The sequence below is a fragment of the Opisthocomus hoazin genome, chromosome 18 (assembly GCF_030867145.1).
Source record: "Opisthocomus hoazin isolate bOpiHoa1 chromosome 18, bOpiHoa1.hap1, whole genome shotgun sequence".
In the NCBI taxonomy this organism is placed as follows: Eukaryota; Metazoa; Chordata; class Aves; order Opisthocomiformes; family Opisthocomidae; genus Opisthocomus; species Opisthocomus hoazin.
Window position 1 is genome coordinate 1,352,375 of NC_134431.1, and position 16,788 is coordinate 1,369,162.

A 16,788-nucleotide genomic window follows, 5' to 3' on the forward strand; every position below is an offset into this window, starting at 1 on the left:
CCCAGCTGGAAAAGTGCCCTGGACCCTCACTCGGGCTCCAGGACCTGCATCCCACCCAGGCTGCGCTCCCCGCTGCCAGCTAAAGCCCACAGCATCCCGCGGGCAGCCGGCAGCACCGCACAGCACCCCGGCAGCACCGCACAGCACCCCGGCAGCATTGCAGGGCACCCTGACAGCACCGCACAGCACCCCGACAGCACCCCAGGGCACCCCGGCAGCCCCACAGAGCACCCCAGCAGCATCGCAGAGCACCCCGGCAGCACCCCAGGGCACAGCCCCGCAGGGCACCCCGGCACCACCGCACAGCACCCCGACAGCGCCGCACAGCACCCCGGCAGCACCCCAGGGCACCCCAGCAGCCCCGCAGGGCACCCTGACAGCCCCGCACAGCACCCTGACAGCACCGCAGGGCACCCTGACAGCACCGCAGGGCACCCCGGCAGCCCTGCAGGGCACCCTGGAAGCCCCACACAGCACCCCGACAGCCCCGCACAGCACCCCGGCAGCCCCACACGGCACCCCGGCAGCCCCGCAGAGCACCCCGGCAGCACAGCAGAGCACCCCGACAGCCCTGCACAGCACCCCAGCAGCCCCGCACAGCACCCCGGCAGCCCCACAGAGCACCCCAGCAGCCCCGCACAGCACCCCGGCAGCCCCGCACAGCACCCCGGCAGCCCCACACGGCACCCCGGCAGCCCCGCACAGCACCCCGGCAGCCCCGCACAGCACCCCGCGCAGCTGCCTTCTCCGTGGGGGCCGGCCCCACCTTGGTGCCAGCCCCCCATGCCTCCGGCGCGGCTCGTGGCTGCCGGGCTCTCCGCTCTCCGCAGAGCCGCCGCTTCCCCAGCCCCAGCACCCCCGCGCAGTGATTGATGCGCACCGCAGCCGCAGCCAAGCCGGGAGCTGGGCTGCCTTCCCACCCCCGCGCCGGGAGCTCCGTGCCCGCGCCGCAGCCCCTCGGCCTGGCGGCAGGGTCCCCGTGGGCGCCGGTGCCAGCCCCATCCGCCCCCCTTGCCTGCAAACTCCTGACTCATCCCGGGCCAGGCACCAGCGAGCCGGCGCAGGCTGCGATCCTGCCAGGATCCCTCCCCGCACCCGCGCTGACGGGGAAGGAGAGCTCAGCTCCTGCGCCGGCTGCGCAGCGAGGAGCCGGACCCACCATCCATCTTCATCCCAAATTAATCCAGCACTTTCCTGTGCCACTTCCCAGATTTCAGCCCCCCCGGCCCCAATCTCTTCCGTGGGTCCTAGGGCAGCAAACCCTGCGCCCCAAACGCGGCCCCAAGCACCCCGCTCGCGCTGGCCAGCTCGGAGCTGTGCCAGCAGCGACAGCGGAACAGAAGCTCTTTCATCACCCCTGTCCCCAGCGCAGCGCAGAGCGTGGCACCCGGCACATCCCTGCCCACAGGGCACGCGGCTCCATGTCCCCCCTCGTCCCCTGGCAGGGACGGCACCACGCAGCAGACATCGGGGCGAGGTACCGCACCGCAGAGGTGCCCCGTACCCCCGGAACGCGACAGCACGAAGGACCCTGCCCTCAGAGAGCGGTGGGAGCCCCCGGAGCGGGGGCACTGGCAGAGGGGCTGCAGGGTGGCAGCGGGTGCTGCCCAGCACCCCGGGGCAGGGGCTGGGTAACATCTCCCCAGCGTAGGTTGGACACACGCCGATGGAAACTCCGGAGCCCGCCAAGCCACCAGGAGCGCCAGGGGAAGCGGCACAAGCCAGGTAAAGCCTGGTGCCCTGCTGGCAGAGTCCGGGCAGGCTCCTGCTGCCGGGGTGCAGGCACCCACCCGCGTGGCCCGGCCACACAGAGCCTGACGGCGCTGGATGCAGAGGGACAAAATCGCCGCTCGGCCCCAACCGCCCGGTTGCTCACCAGTAAGAGGTCTCCAAGCGGCACCCACGGGTCGGGATGCCCACGGACCATCCCCACCCCTCAACACCAGCCCTGGGGTACCGGCCGGGCAGGGAGCGGGTTGCAGCCCTGACACCCCCTCCCCACGAGCCCCTGCGGAGCCGGGCACCGCTCAGCCGGGCTGGGACGCAGCGAGCTCGGCCTCGCACGGGGACTCCGGGGCCATGGAGTGGGACAGCCCGGGGGGTCTCGCTCCAGCGAAAGGCAGAAGCCTGCAGCAAGGGAGGACCTGTCCTCTCCCACCTCCCAGCGAGCCCCGCTCTCCTGAACTCCGTGCCCGGTCTGTTTGCACCCCAGCCTGACACCCCGACCTCGGCAGCACGGTCCACACGAGTTTAGCCCGGCCGGGGACCATGGGGCTCAGAGCTTCCCTGGGTGCCACGGGAGCAGCACTCACGCAGCCCCACGCACAAGGGGGTCTCAGCCTGGGCAGCCTCAGCACCCTCAACGGCATTTCCAGCCTTGAACCCCCCTCACCGCCCCCCCGGGGGGGCTGCAGGGCTGTGGGGCCAGGGGCTCTGCACCCCTCCCGCTGCCGTCAGGGCCGGTGTCACCCACAACTGTAAAACCTCCTTGTCTGGAGCCGTCGCGTGAACACGGAGGAGGAGACGCAGAAAGTGGAGAGAATCACAGAATCACAGACTGGCAGGGGTTGGCAGGGACCTCTGTGGGTCCCCCAGCCCAACCCCCTGCCCAAGCAGGGTCACCCAGAGCCGGCTGCACAGCACCGCGGCCAGGTGGGGCTGGAATATCTCCAGAGAAGGAGACTCCACAGCCTCCCTGGGCAGCCTGGGCCAGGGCTCCGTCACCCTCAGAGGGAAGAAGTTCTTCCTCAGGTTCAGCTGGAGCTTCCTCTGCTTCAGTTTGTGCCCATTGCCCCTTGTCCTGTCGCTGGGCACCACTGGAAAGAGTCTGGCCCCATCCTCCTGACACCCACCCTGAAGATATTTGTAGGCATTTATAAGGTCCCCTCTCAGCCTTCTCTTCTTCAGGCTGAACAAGCCCAGCTCCCTCAGCCTCTCCTCGTAGGAGAGATGCTCCAGTCCGCTCCTCATCTTCGTAGCCCTGCTCTGGACTCTCTCCAGTAGCTCCTCATCTTTCTTGAACTGGGGAGCCCAGAACTGGACACAGGACTCTACATGAGGCCTCACTAGGGCAGAGCAGAGGGGGAGGAGAACCTCCCTCGCCCTGCTGGCCACACTCTTCTTGATGCACCCCAGGATCCCATTGGCTTTCTTGGCAGCCAGGGCACGCTGCTGGCTCATGGTTAACCTGTCGTCCACCAGGACGCCCAGGTCCCTCTCCACAGAGCTGCTCTCCAGCAGGTCCACCCCAAGCCTGTACTGGTGCATGGGGTTGTTCCTCCCCAGGTGCAGGACCCTGCACTTGCCCTTGTTGAACCTCATCAGGTTCCTCTCTGCCCAGCTTTCCAGCCTATCCAGGTCACGCTGGATGGCAGCACAGCCTGCTGGTGTATCCACCACTCCTCCCAGTTTGGTGTCATCAGCAAACTTGCTGAGGGTACATTCTAACTCTTCATCCAGGTCGTTGATGAAGAAGTTAAACAAGACTGGGCCCAGTACTGACCCCTGAGGGACACCACTAGTTACCAGCCTCCAACTAGACTCAGCGCCGCTGATGACAACCCTCTGAGTTCTGCCATTCAGCCAGTTCTCAATCCACCTCACTGACCACTCACCCAGCCCACACTTCCTCAGCTTCCTTAGGAAGAGAGAGAAGAGTCAGCCCAGAGCCGAGCGAGGAGACGAAACGCAGACAGGAGAAGGGGGGGAAAGGGAGAGCTGGCAGCAGACAAAGACCCCCCAGACCAGAGCCTCACCGCAGATTGGACCTGACACGTGGATGGGAAGGACCTGATTTATCATGTCGTGCGCAGCGTCCCCGGCTCAGCCAAATGCCCCGGCCCTGGGGAGTGCTGCCCAAAGCTGGAGGGACGCAGCAGGAGCTCGGCCCGGGGGGACAGGCAATGACCACGGGACGTCCCCCCTCTCTGATCAGCACTGAACCCCACAAAACATCCCCGTGCTGGCTCCATAAGGCAGCCTAGGGAAAACAAGAGGAGGAAGGACCTTCCCTTCATCCCTGGCCAGAAGCAACGATGCACCCGGCCGGAGGCACTCAGACCCCAGGGGGATGGGCTGGAAGGGACCCGCTGCGCCCGCTACCCACTAACAGGGATGGAGGTGCCTGTGGAAACGCTCTTTTCCCTGGCTGCAAAATCTGCCACTGGTGAGACCCACGGGGTGCACAAGGTGTTGGGAAGACCCAAACAGCATCGGGTTTCAAACGGGGTCCTGCTGGCACCTTGGTCGCTGTGGCACCAGTGCCTGCACTGTGCTGCATCGAGGACCCCGTTGCTCTCTGCTGAACCCCCTGCACGCTGCCCGTGCTAGAGGCCACCACGCTGTGCTTGAGGACTGAATCACAGCATCACAGGCTGGCTGAGGTTGGAGGCACCTCCAGAGGTCACCCTGCCCAAGCCCTTGCTCCATCAGGGCCACCTAAAGCCAGTTGCCCAGGTCCGTGCCCAGGCGGCTTTTGAGTATCTCCACGGATGGAGACTCCACCACCTCCCTGGGCAACCCGTGCCAGTGCTCGGTCACCCTGACAGTGCAGAAGTGCTTCCTGATGTTCAGAGGGACCCTCCCGTGCCCCGGTTTGTGCCCATGGTCTCTGGTCCCACCCCTGGGCGCCACCGAAGAGCCTGGCTCCATCGTCTTGGAAGGAGGCCCTGGCAGCAGCCGAGGATGGGACATGCTGCTGGGAGCAGGGGAAAGCTAAAGGGAGGCAAACGAACCCCAGGGGGTGGCACAGGCGAAATCACGTAGCACACTTTTCTCTGTAAAAGGAAGGGGACGGCAGAGCCCCAGACACCCCCACGTGCGTCTCAGCGCAGGGCTGGGGCCAGCAGAACGATGGCACCACCCCACCGCAGAGCAGCCCTCACCGCCACGGTGCCACCGGGCTCGGTGAGGACCCAGCTGACGCCTGACCCATGGGCTGGGCCTGATCCTGCACCCCCTCACCCACCAAAAATCCACACCACGATGCCTCCCAGGCAAGGGTGCAGCCTGGGGACCCACTCGCCCCAGAGGTCCCCCCCCAGCAAGCACTGATCCATGCCACTGAGCCAAGCTCCTGCAAAGGCGGTGGGTGCTGGTGAGTCCCTCCTCGCTCCCACCGCCCCTGCTGACCCCCCGGCTCGGTTTCCTCACGCCCTCGCGATCCCCCGGGCACAGGAGCCGACCGTTTGCACCCCCCGCTGCCGCCCGAAGCGCCATTAGGCAGCTCCGGCACCGAATCGGAGCCAGCTCCCTCCGACCACGATGGGACACGGCTCAACTCTTAGGAGGGGTCAGGGCTAAGCCAGGCTTCAGTTTTAGTTCAGCATCACAGTAAGCCCCTAGATCCCAGTGGAGAACGCTGTGGGGGCAGAGGGGCACCTCTACCCCCCTCGCCCCAGCCGAGCAAAGCTGGGTGCCAACCATCATTCTGGAGGCACCTGGAAGCCCGGAGGAAGATGGGCAGGTGGCTGCTGCACGGAGCAGTGCTACCTACAGCCTGATTCAAGGTTATAGACTTTGATTTCGAGCATCAAAATATTTCTCATTAATTTGGTAGAAACTAAACTTGGGAGGGGGGCCTGGCAAAGCCAACGCCTGCCCTGGAAATGCAAGAAAATCCATTGAAAAACTTCACCCAAACTTGCATTTTTTAAGAAAAATACCTTTCGATGACCGCTAGCACCAGGCACACCCCTCACGTAAGGCAGGCTCGCCGAGGACAGCCCTCCCCGTGTCCCAGCACACGCGTGCCTGCCCGCAGGGATGCAGCCGGGGTGCTCGCTGGGCTTCGTGCAGGCACCGCCAGCACCCGACACAGGCCGGGAGCTCGCCCAGCTCGCGGCGGGGGAAACTGAGGCACGCCGAGCTCGGTCACACAGCAGCCACGGCAACGCTCTCTCCCTGCCCTCCCGCCCTGGGAGGGGACGTAGGCATTTGGGACGGGCCCACTGCCCTGCCCAGAGCCCGTGCCCAGCTGTGGACCCCGGCCAGCCACCCCCCGAGACGGGCAGGGAGTGGGAGGCACGGGAGGAAGCACGGCATTAATCCTCCGAGTGCTTCACATCCAAGCCAGGGCTGATGCCACTGGGGGCACCTGGCGGCTGGCCACCCTCCGCGGGGACGCCGTGCCCTTGCCTGTCCCTCTGCCCCCCACAGCCCGAGCGGGAGGGAGGACGCGGGGGGCCAGCGGCTGCGGCACGGCACACCCGGTCAACGCCCGAAACAGTCTTTGGCCAGAACACCCCAGCTGAACCACTCGTCCCTGTCACCAGCTGATCAGCTCTGTCCTCGCGGTAGGGAAGAAGAGTTTGCTACCTACCTCAGAGGCTCATGCAGGCTGAAACAAGTGCTGGAGGGGCTGTTATTAGAATATTTCTGGGTTTTACTCCGATTCCCCTGCTTTCGTGATGCCTGGCTCATGCTTTCTCAATGCCTAAAGACACCGGCTCAGGCTTCGCTCCGGTTTCTCCCCATCCAACCCTCTCCCAGCCATGAGGAACGTCTCTCTGGGAGAGCGGAGCAACGGCATCCCTGTGGCCACGCAGCCGGGAACCGGATCCCCACCGGTGACAACAGACAGAAGCAGGATGAGGACTAAGCAAGCCCAGAGCATCACCAAGCAAGACCAAATAACAAGCGCACACGCAGCACAACCCCCCTGCCCATCTCGGTGTTCCGCACGCGCCAGCGAGCTGGGCTGGAGGCACCCACCCTCCGGCCGAGGCCAGCTGTGCTGGGGCAGGGTGAGCGGCTGGGGCGGGAGCAAAGCGGGGAGCAGCCCGCGCGCTGGCCAAGACCCGCAGCTCCAACGAGGAGACGAACCCTCTCCCACGTGTGGAAATGTCCCCCCCGGTCCCCACGACGCAGCGGCATCCCAGGCTGCTGCAGAGAAGGACACGCACCCTCTGCGCGTGCCCAGGCACAGGAGAAAAGAGCTTTTTAAGCTTTTTTTCCAAGGCAAGGAGAGCTCCGAGGCTTCAGAGATGTTCAAGCCTCACAGGCAGTTATCAGAGACACATGCTCTAAAGGCCAGAAGGGACAGAAGAGGGACAGCAGAGGATGGGGAGAAGAAAAGCAAGTCGGCCTGGAGCCGCAGCGGGGCGGGGAGCAGCACATGGGCTTCCTTCGTCGCTCTGAGCTCCCACGCAGGGGACACCACGGGACACTGTGGGATGCGGCAGGGGCCATGCGGGCAGATCTTGGGCTACTGCAGAGGAAGAAAAACGGTGCTGAGGAGAAGGTACCTGGGTCCTGCTCCAGGACTGCACTGTGGGGTGCACCCCAACCCAACGCAGACCCCCCCGCCAGTGCTGCTCGCGCCCAGGAAGCCTCCAGTGGCCTCTGGCACCCGCCTATCCTCACGTTTCCCAGCTTGTCTGGGACTGTGCCCCAGTGCCCAGGTTCCCCAAAGCCCCCCTGTGCACCCCCGGACCCGATGCAAAGCTTGCCAGGATCTGGGCCTCTGGCAGCACCCATGGTGGGGGAGCACCCATTTCACCAGAACTCGAGGGCAAAGAGGAAAGGGGCACCCAGCCCTCCCCACCCGCCACAGAGGAGACCAGGAGGGGACAAGCCGTGCCACCGAGCCTGGAGGAGTAGGAGCTGAGCTGCCCCAGTCCCCACGCTGCTGCTCACCCGCCTTAACCAGTCCCATGAGCTCCTGGCCCCCTTCTCCTCCCCCACCAGCTCCCCACCAGGTCGCATCCCCCAGGGACTGGGACGCCGTCTCCCCCCTCTCGTGTCACTCCGCTGCGGCACACACCAGACAGCCAGCTCTCGGGAAGGGATTTACTCCAGTTCCCTCCTGCTTAACACCCTTTATCTGTCCTTTCTTTTCAAGAAAGATGAAGAGCTACTGGAGAGAGTCCAGCGGAGGGCTACGAGGATGATGAGGGGACTGGAGCATCTCTGCTACGAGGAGAGGTTGAGGGAGCTGGGCTTGTTCAGCCTGGAGAAGAGAAGGCTGCGAGGGGACCTTAGAAATGCCTACAAATATCTGCAGGGTGGGGGTCAGGAGGATGGGGCCAGACTCTTTCCAGTGGTGCCCAGCGACAGGACAAGGGGCAACGGGCACAAACTGAACCCGAGGAAGAACTTCTTCCCTCTGAGGGTGACGGAGCCCTGGCCCAGGCTGCCCAGGGAGGCTGTGGAGTCTCCTTCTCTGGAGATATTCCAGCCCCGCCTGGCCACGGTGCTGTGCCCCCTGCTCTGGGTGACCCTGCTTGGGCAGGCGGTTGGGCTGGGTGACCCACAGAGGCCCTTCCAACCCCTACTATTCTGTGATTCTGTGATTCTGTGTCCCCTGGTTGCCTTTCAGCAGCAATTAGCTCTGCCCGGGCTGCCTCCCCTGCCTGTTTGCTATTCAGGACGTACAGGCACCGTGTGTACTGCACACACTGACGCCGCGGCAGCGTCGCGCAGTCCAACACGCCGCGCGCCGGCACTTCAGCAGCTCCGAGTCCCAGAGCCAGCGGGACGCCGGTCCCCAGGCACCGCAGTGCCTGCTCCTCCACCCCAGGCCCGAAATACACGTGCAGCACAGCCGGCTTCCAGCTGCTGCGGGGAAAACCGCAACTGGGAAATTTCCATGCTCTGAAGCGCTTCGCAGGTAGGCGAAAGGACCGACAAGGCGTCAACGGAGCGTGAGCAAGTCGCAGGGCTGAGCAGGAGCCAGAAATAGCAACCGGGAGCTGGGTCGCACGCGCCGGGAAGGAGCACGGCGTGGGCGGCTGGACACCCCACGGCAGAAAACAACCTTCACGTGGTTACCTCGGCGGAGTTGCATAGCAAGAGGTTCACGGCCCTGAGCAACCTTTCTTACCTGGCTCCGAATCTACTTTGCTAAGAAAATACTTCACTAGTCTCACTTCAGCACGTATCTGCAAGATTTGCCTCCCTGCAGAGCTGGGGAGAATCCGTCCTTCGGCATCCGACCGCCTGGACACCACAGACACCCAGCCCGGGGACAAACGGAAAACTCCTCAATGACTTGCAAAATGCGACTGAAAAAACCCACCGTCCCCAGGCTGCGGCTTGCTGCAGGGCAGCTGGTCTGCAAAAATCCTTCAGCAGGAAGCTGGGGGCTGGAAAGCACCGACGCGGACACGCTGCAGCATCAAGGACGGGGCCGAGCCTCCCCAGAGGATCACACCAGCTCCGACAATTTACAGCTCAGGCTGAGGGTATCGGAGCCCAGAAAGGACACGGAAAGATGCCTGAATAATATTTTTGAAGCATAACAACAGCATCTGTCTGTCATCCTTGAGCTGGTTCAGAACACCTCAAGGGAGCTACAGTTGTGCCAGATGTGCTGGGGGTCACCCGCACCCCACCAGGCAAAGGGTGGCAGGTGAGCCCCGCTTTTAATCGGAATTACAGCAGCACCTTCTACTGGAGAGAGTCCAGCGGAGGGCTACGAGGATGAGGAGGGGACTGGAGCATCTCCCCTACGAGGAGAGGCTGAGGGAGCTGGGCTTGTTCAGCCTGGAGAAGAGAAGGCTGAGAGGGGACCTTAGAAATGCCTACAAATATCTGCAGGGTGGGGGTCAGGAGGACGGGGCCAGACTCTTTCCAGTGGTGCTCAGCGACAGGACAAGGGGCAATGGGCACAAACTGAAGCAGAGGAAGCTCCAGCTGAACCCGAGGAAGAACTTCTTCCCTCTGAGGGTGACGGAGCCCTGGAACAGGCTGCCCAGGGAGGCTGTGGAGTCTCCTTCTCTGGAGATATTCCAGCCCCGCCTGGCCGCGGTGCTGTGCAGCCTGCTCTGGGTGACCCTGCTTGGGCAGGGGGTTGGACTGGGTGACCCACAGAGGGCCCTGCCAACCCCTGCCATGCTGTGGTTCTGTGATTCTGCTCAGCAGGGAGCCCCACAGCGCGCTTTGCAGGGACCGCAGATGCCTCCTCCTGCACGTCGGGGCGCGGGAGGCCAGGGGCTGCCTGCAACCGAAGCAGCACGCCTGGAGGTCCAGCCAGGAGCAGACAGTGCTCTCGGGCGAGGACAACGATGGCTGGACGCAGCCACCAGCTCACCGAGGTGCGGGGGCACCGAACCCTGTGCCCCGGCCGCTGCCTGGGCAGGGACCGAAAGCTGGAGGGCCCTTTGCAGGCAGAGCACATCTCTCCTGCTCGGTGCTGGCTTGGGAAGCGCTGATAAGGCGAGGGGAAACATCTTCCCTCCCTCCTCCGGCGCTGCCCTCCTTCCAGACAATGAATTCCAGCCCGTGGCTGTCCTGCAGCGCCGCTGTGAATCATCAGCAGCCAAACGCTGACTCACAGAGGTGAGGCTCCGGATGCTCCCCGAAGCCCACCGCGAGCGAGCGAGCTCCTCTGGGTCCCCACAGCGGCTCTGCGAGCCCCAGGGAGGCCGTGGCAGCCCTCCACTGCAGCACGGAGATGATGCTCCACGAGGTCACTCAACCCCACTCGGCTCAACACAGGGAGCAGCTCCATCCACACCGGCCCGACAAGCCTGTCATAGTCTCCCACGGTGGAAACTCCTCTCCCTGCACCATCGCCTGCGCCAGGGCTTTATCCCCATCACATTCGAGAAGCATTCCCCGGCATCTCGCCAAACTTCCTTCCCCGTAGTTTTGGGCTCTGGTTGTCTCTGTCCCGAGGAACCAGGGCAGAGGTCCTTCTGCCTTTCCGCTGTTTCAAGGTCTGCAGCTCCCCACGGTCCCCAGGCCGCCGTGACCCCTCCATGGGAGCAGCCCCGCAGAGAGCCGGTGTCGGCAGCAGCTCGGGCCTGCACGGAGAAGGCACCACCCGTAGCAGCTCGCTCAGCCCAGGGACAGCAGCCCCCCGTGGCCACCATTCCACCATCAGGACCTGCAGCCACCCCGACAGCAAAGTGCCTTCTCGGGTCCATCAGGTTCCAGCCTCAGCCCTTCCCAGAGGTGATATGGAGGCCTTCAGAGAGCAGCAGGTCTGCAGAGCCGCTGAACCAAGGCAAAGACAGCTGCCCAGGGAGGTCCCTGCACGACCAGCCCCAGCAGCTCCTCTCTGCTCAACCCTGAGGGAGCAGAAAACACCTGGCAGAGGCACGGGCAGCTGGGCACCGGGCGCTGCTGGGTCCAGACTGAAAGCATTCAGTTCCTCCTCCTGCCATCAGGGTCTTGGCTGTGCCGTGAGGCTCTAGCCCACTTGCCCTCGCTGCCTGTAGCTGCACGGACCTTGGGGTTGACCTCTCATCTCTGCCTGGCTGCTGCAGCTCCGTGTTGGCCCGGACAGCAAGGCTTTGCGATCGCAGCACGGAGATTTGCTGTCTGGTGGGTAACCACAGCTTTCTAAGACCCCTCATGTCTGCACAGTTGTCTCAAGACCCTCTCTACGTTCGCTCCTCCCGTCCTGCTATTTTCTCTCTGTTCCTCAGATCACTCAGCCAGACAAACGTTTTGGCTTCCAAGCCTTTTTCCAGAAAATCACAATCTCTTCTGAAGTTCTCCGTTTCCAGTAAAGCAGTTCCCCTTTGCCGCACACCAAAGCCACGCTCCGGTTCCCAGTGACCTGGGTCCTCTGCCCAGCAAGCACCCACACGTGCACCCAACAGGCAGGGCCAAAGCACGAGCGCACGGGCACCCTGCGCCGCAGGACTCCAAGTACTGCAGAAGCAGCCCGGCACTGGGGTGCTGGGAGAAGTTCATCGCTCACCCATCCCCTGCTGCTGCCACCCACCTCCTCCAGCCCTCCCTCCAACCACGAGGTGCTCGCAGGCATCGTCCCTCCGTCCACCCACGAGCCTTGTGCCACACGTCCACCCACGTTGCTGCAGACATGCGAAGTCTCACAGCCACACAGCCCATAACTCACCTTTTTCCCATCACCTCCAAGCCTGCTCCCTCCTACCCACTTGCCAGGAGCATTTGGACAGGAGATGTCAGACCAACATAGCGTGTTCTCCTGCCCAGGAGGATGGTGTGAGCTCAAGCAGGTCACACTAGGAACATGAAGGAGAGCGTGAGCATTCCCTCTTCACCTCAGACACCTTTTTCACCAGACTGTGAGCCCAACTGAGCTCTGCTGCCTTGTCCTGCTAACCAGGCCAAGGCTGGCCCACCACACAGCAGCACAGCACTGGGAGGACCCAGCTGTGCCGCAGCTCCTGCCTTCAGGTAGGGAAGAGCAATGAGGTCTGAACCTGCTGGTGGAGGAGATCACCACCAGCTAACCACGAGAGGCTGCTCCCAGTGAAACCACAGGGACACGTCAGCTCCTGTCCCTCCAGCCGAGATGACAGCTCTAGCTCAGAGCTCGCCTGGCGATGGAGGGCAGGAAGGTCTCATCCAGGCTGTCTAGACCAGTCCCTTGCTGAAGACAGGCCCAAGCATGCCCTATCAGCAGGCCTTCAATCAGCGTAGGGCTTTGATGGCCACCACAGACACCTTGGTCAGGCGAGGTGGTTGCTGTCTGGCCCCAGGCAAGTCTGGCAAGCTTGGGCTGTTGGGTTGGCGTGCTCTGCAACCAGTGACCTGACCTGGAGTTCCTGAGGGACGCTGAGCTGGGGAAAAGGAGTCAAACCCGGGGCTGAAGCAGCTGCCAATCACCACAATGAGAAGCAGATGGTGGCTCTTCATCAACAGGGTGCACGACGGCCAGGCTGGAGCTGCCAAGCGATGAACTCATAGAATCATGGAATCATTAAGGTTGGAAAAGACTTCTAAGATCATCAAGTCCAACCGTCACCCCAACACCACCATGCCTGCTAAACCATGTCCTCAAGTGCAATACCTACATGTTTTTTGAACCCCTCCAGGGTTGAACTGGGTCAAGTGGGGAAAAAAATGAGAGTAAAGGTAGCAAGGATGAGATGATCCTGCGGCAACACACTCACGCGAGGGCAGTGATCCTGTGTAACACCTCCACAAGCTTTGGGATCCACCACGTGGAAGGATGCCACGGCACGGGGCTCTCCCACCTCTCTGAATGGGGCTGGCAAAGCTGCTCTCCTGCAGCAAGCGCAGACTTAACTGACACGTGCTGAACCTGTGTTTGGGCAACTCTGTATTTATGTTATGTCAGCAGTTGCCAAGAGCCCAGACATCTGCTCGCTCGTCGGGCGGGAGCCGGGCGGAGACATCTGACCCCGGCGCGGGATGCCGGGCTCTTGCAAACACAGCTGGCAGGTTAGAAACGCGCGTCCCCCGCCATGAACCGCACTGTCCTCCGCTGGCGTGGCCTTCGGGAGCGGGGCTGAGTCCTGCTGCCCACGGCGGCATCGCCCCTGCTCCAGGCTCAACAAAGCAGCCTGAGCTCGCTGCACCGAACCACGCTCTGGAAGCGGGCTCGGCTCCCCTGCAGCTCCAAAGGCACTGTGCCACGGGTCAAACATGGATCATGAGAAAGTCGAGGGGGGGGGAAGTAAAGTTAAGAAGGCACTGAGTTCACAAGGAGAAGGCAGGGCTGTCCCCCACGTCAGCCCTGAGTTAGGCAGCGATGGCAACCCACCGCCTCCTCAGCTCAGCTGCCACCGTCGAGAGCACCGGGGCAGAGTCCGTCCCGAGGGACCGAACCCTCCTTCCAGCTGCCTCCGCACTTTGGCCCCAGCCCTTTTGGCACCAGGAGAAACCAGGGAAGAGGAGCCTGACTTCTGCCGCGTCCCGGGGGGGCCAGGGCTGAGGCACCTCCTCCTCCAAGCCTGCTGTTTTGCAAGACCTGGGCAATTTCAGGCCATTTTAAACAAGGTTTCACTCCTACCCTTTCCAGTGACATCTCCCAGCTGTATAAACAAGGTCAGGAATAAATTGCTGTGACCCCTCGCAGCAGACAGCTCGGGAAGCCAAGAAACACCTTCCACACAACGTCACCAACATGCAGACGAAGACCCCTCAACCAGTGGGTCAGGAGAGCGCTGACTCAGCCCTTGCAAAACCACCCCCCGCTTCTCCAGATGGAAGTGCCGCCCAGACCACGCGTCAGCGAGACGCAAGAGCCGGGGCAGACTGCGACCCCCAGCCACCCCTCATCCCCTCGTCTGCTCTCCCTGCTCCCAGAGACCCACATCAGCGTGCGGGATGGGACCGGCAGCCACGGCATGCCACGTGCCACCACGGAGCCCAGTCGCCGCAGCATTGTCTTCTTGGCAGACCACCACCCGCCCGCTCAGCACGCTGGGGATTCCTTTGCCTCCCTCAGCGCCCACAGGTCCCTCCAACCTCACCCGATTTCCCCTCCAAAAGCCAAGTCCAATCGATGTCCTTGGCCACGCCGGGGTCCAGCCTGGCCAGGGCAGCAGCTCCGCAATCCCGCAGCCTTCGGAGGTACCAAAAGGCCAACGCTATTCCAGAGCTCTGCAGCTTCAGCCCGACTCCCTCACACTTCGGCTCCCTCCCCCTGATGACAGCCGCTCGGCAGCACAAGCAGAAACGCCTACCTGTCACCAGCCAGCTGAAAGCCACCGCCACGGCGCCCCGAGAGCCATCCATCCCTGCCGCCCGCTGCCCGCCCACCCAAAGCAGCTCCAACGCTGCAGGCAGATGCAGGCAGGCAGCGACGGCAGCTGGGAGGAGAGCCCGGCAGCAAGGCTGTGCCACACCAGCAGCATCGCTGGCTCTCGGGGACAGGGGCACGTGTGGGCCGGGAACAGCTCGCCGGTTCCCTCCCGCAGCGGGGACGGCCACGCTGCCGCGCGGCACCTGGGTGCCGGCAGCGCGCAGGCTCACAGGGACCGCGGAGCTCAGCGCGTGCCCGGTGCAGCGTGGCAGCGCAGCCACCCGGGAGCAACGGGCGCAGACACGACAGATCCCCACACCAGGGTCCAGCGGCAAACTGGGCAGCCCCTGTGCCAGGAACTGCACAGCCACCCCCTCGCACCACCCTCCATCACCCTCCGCCGGCTCCACTGCTCCAGGGAAGAGCCCGGGCGGTGGGGAAGTTCATGAAGGCTTCTTGCAAACGCCGAAAGCTGCCCGGCTTGCCCCTCTGTCACGTCAGGCCGCCCTGCAAAGCCAGGAATGTGCCTCTTCCAGGCAAACACCTACCTCCCCCAGGCACACCTGCGCTGTCAGCAGAGCTCGGAGCACGCTAGGAGCGGGGAGACCGGAGATCTATGATACGACAGTGCACCCGGGGCATTCAGCTCTTCCAGCAAAGGTCTGGCAAGAAGCACCGGTTGTGGGCAGGAAAATCACAGGAGAGGGCAGGGAAGAAAGCAGGTTGCTTAACATTCAGCGCACAACATCCTCCAGCGCGACGGCACGTGGTGAACCAGCCCAGTGGATGCACTGAAGGGTTTAAGCCACCACCCAGAGCAACCTCCCCATCCTCCAGCCCCTGAGCAGTCGTCGACACAGCTCCTTGCCACGCTGCAGGACAGGATTTGATCCAAAGGCTTTCCAAGGGCCTTACAAAAACACCCAGCCTTGGGAAGGTCGTAAAGAAAAGGTACCCAAGCTGGAGAGGGACTTTTTACAAGGGCATGGAGTGACAGGACAAGGGGGAATGGCTTTAAACTAAAAGAGGACAGATTTAGATTAGCTATAGGAAGAAACTCATCACTCTGAGGGTGGTGAGACCCTGGCCCAGGCTGCCCAGAGAAGCTGTGGCTGCCCCCTCCCTGGCAGGGTTCAAGGCCAGGTTGGACGGAGCTCTGAGCAACCTGGGCTGGTGGAAGGGGTCTCTGCCCATGGCAGGGGGGTTGGAACGAGATGATCTTTAAGGTCCCTCCCAAACCAAACCAATCTGTGGGTCTATAACTCACGCAGGCAGGGCTGCAGCGGCCCTGAGGAACAGCCCTGAGCAGGGACACCCGGGCAGTGCAGTGACCAACAGCTCCTCAAACCCATCTGCACCACCCAGCCGTCCCGTACTGCCCTGCGCGGCCCTGTCTCATCACAGCCACCACCCAAGGAGGACCGAAGGTGTCCAAGGTCCATCGGCACAACTGTCCCAGAGGGGAAACATGCTCACCCAGCGTTTCGCAGCCAGCTCACCCTGCACCCACAGCCCCCACCCCAGCCAAGGGGTTGCATATGAGCCAAGGGAGCCTTGGGGCTCCCCACTTTCTGCCCTGCTTCAGTTCAAAATGGTGGAACGAGGCAGGGAAGAAGCACTGGGGGTGGAAGCCCCAAACAAAAGGGTCAACAGAGCTTCAAGACAACTTCCTTCTCCACGGTGACGGTGTCCGTGATCTCGGGCAGAGGAACCCCAAATCAGCGATGCCCAGAGACACCCTGGGGTGCCCGTCTGCCCTGGGACGGCGCGGCGCGGCCGGCGCGGGGGCAGGCTCTCCGGCCGTGCTGCCTGGGGGGGATGCGGGCAGCGCTGGAGCAGACAGGCAGCGGTGCTGGGGATGGTACCCAGCAAGCTCCACCTCTGCCGGTTGCTTAGCGACCAGCATCCCGCAGGAGCCACCTCGCCTGCACGTCCCTGCCAGCAGCGCCAGCTCTGCTGCAGTGGTGGCGAGACCAGAACCCTCCCCCTGGCATCTGCCACCTTCCTCCTTCCCACTGCCGTCTGCCCCTGCACCCCCTCAGCCCCCGCGTCTCAGCCCCCCGCCTACAGGGAAGGGAACAAGGCCTTTAGATGAGACAGACGTCCCACCCCGAGTCCAGTTGCTGCCTCCAGAAGTTGATAAATGCTGGACAGGCAAAGGAAAAGGACACATGGAAACCACTCAACATCATCTGAGCACAGTCAGGCCTGCAACTAGTGGTGTCCTCCCGGGGTCAGTGCTCAGCCCAGTCTTGTTCAAATTACTCATCAATGACCTGGATGAAGGGACAGAGTGTACCCTCAGCCAGTCAGCTGATGACACCAAACTGGGAGGAGTGGCGGATACACCGGCAGGCTGT

General features: G+C 63.2%; 1 protein-coding gene across 15 annotated transcripts in view; it reads right to left on the reverse strand.

Moving 5' to 3' along the window:
* The window catches only part of EPB41L1 (erythrocyte membrane protein band 4.1 like 1), a 75,373-nt gene that overhangs the window by 37,301 nt on the left and 21,284 nt on the right, over positions 1-16,788 (reverse strand). Inside the window, exon 1 of one of the 15 annotated variants that reach the window (XM_075438275.1) lies at positions 767-843. The exons of the other annotated variants lie outside the window; for them this stretch is intronic. The gene's annotated coding sequence lies outside the window, so the exon portion shown is untranslated. Of the gene's footprint in view, positions 1-766; positions 844-16,788 lie in introns of those variants that run through there. 15 annotated transcript variants of the gene reach the window in all.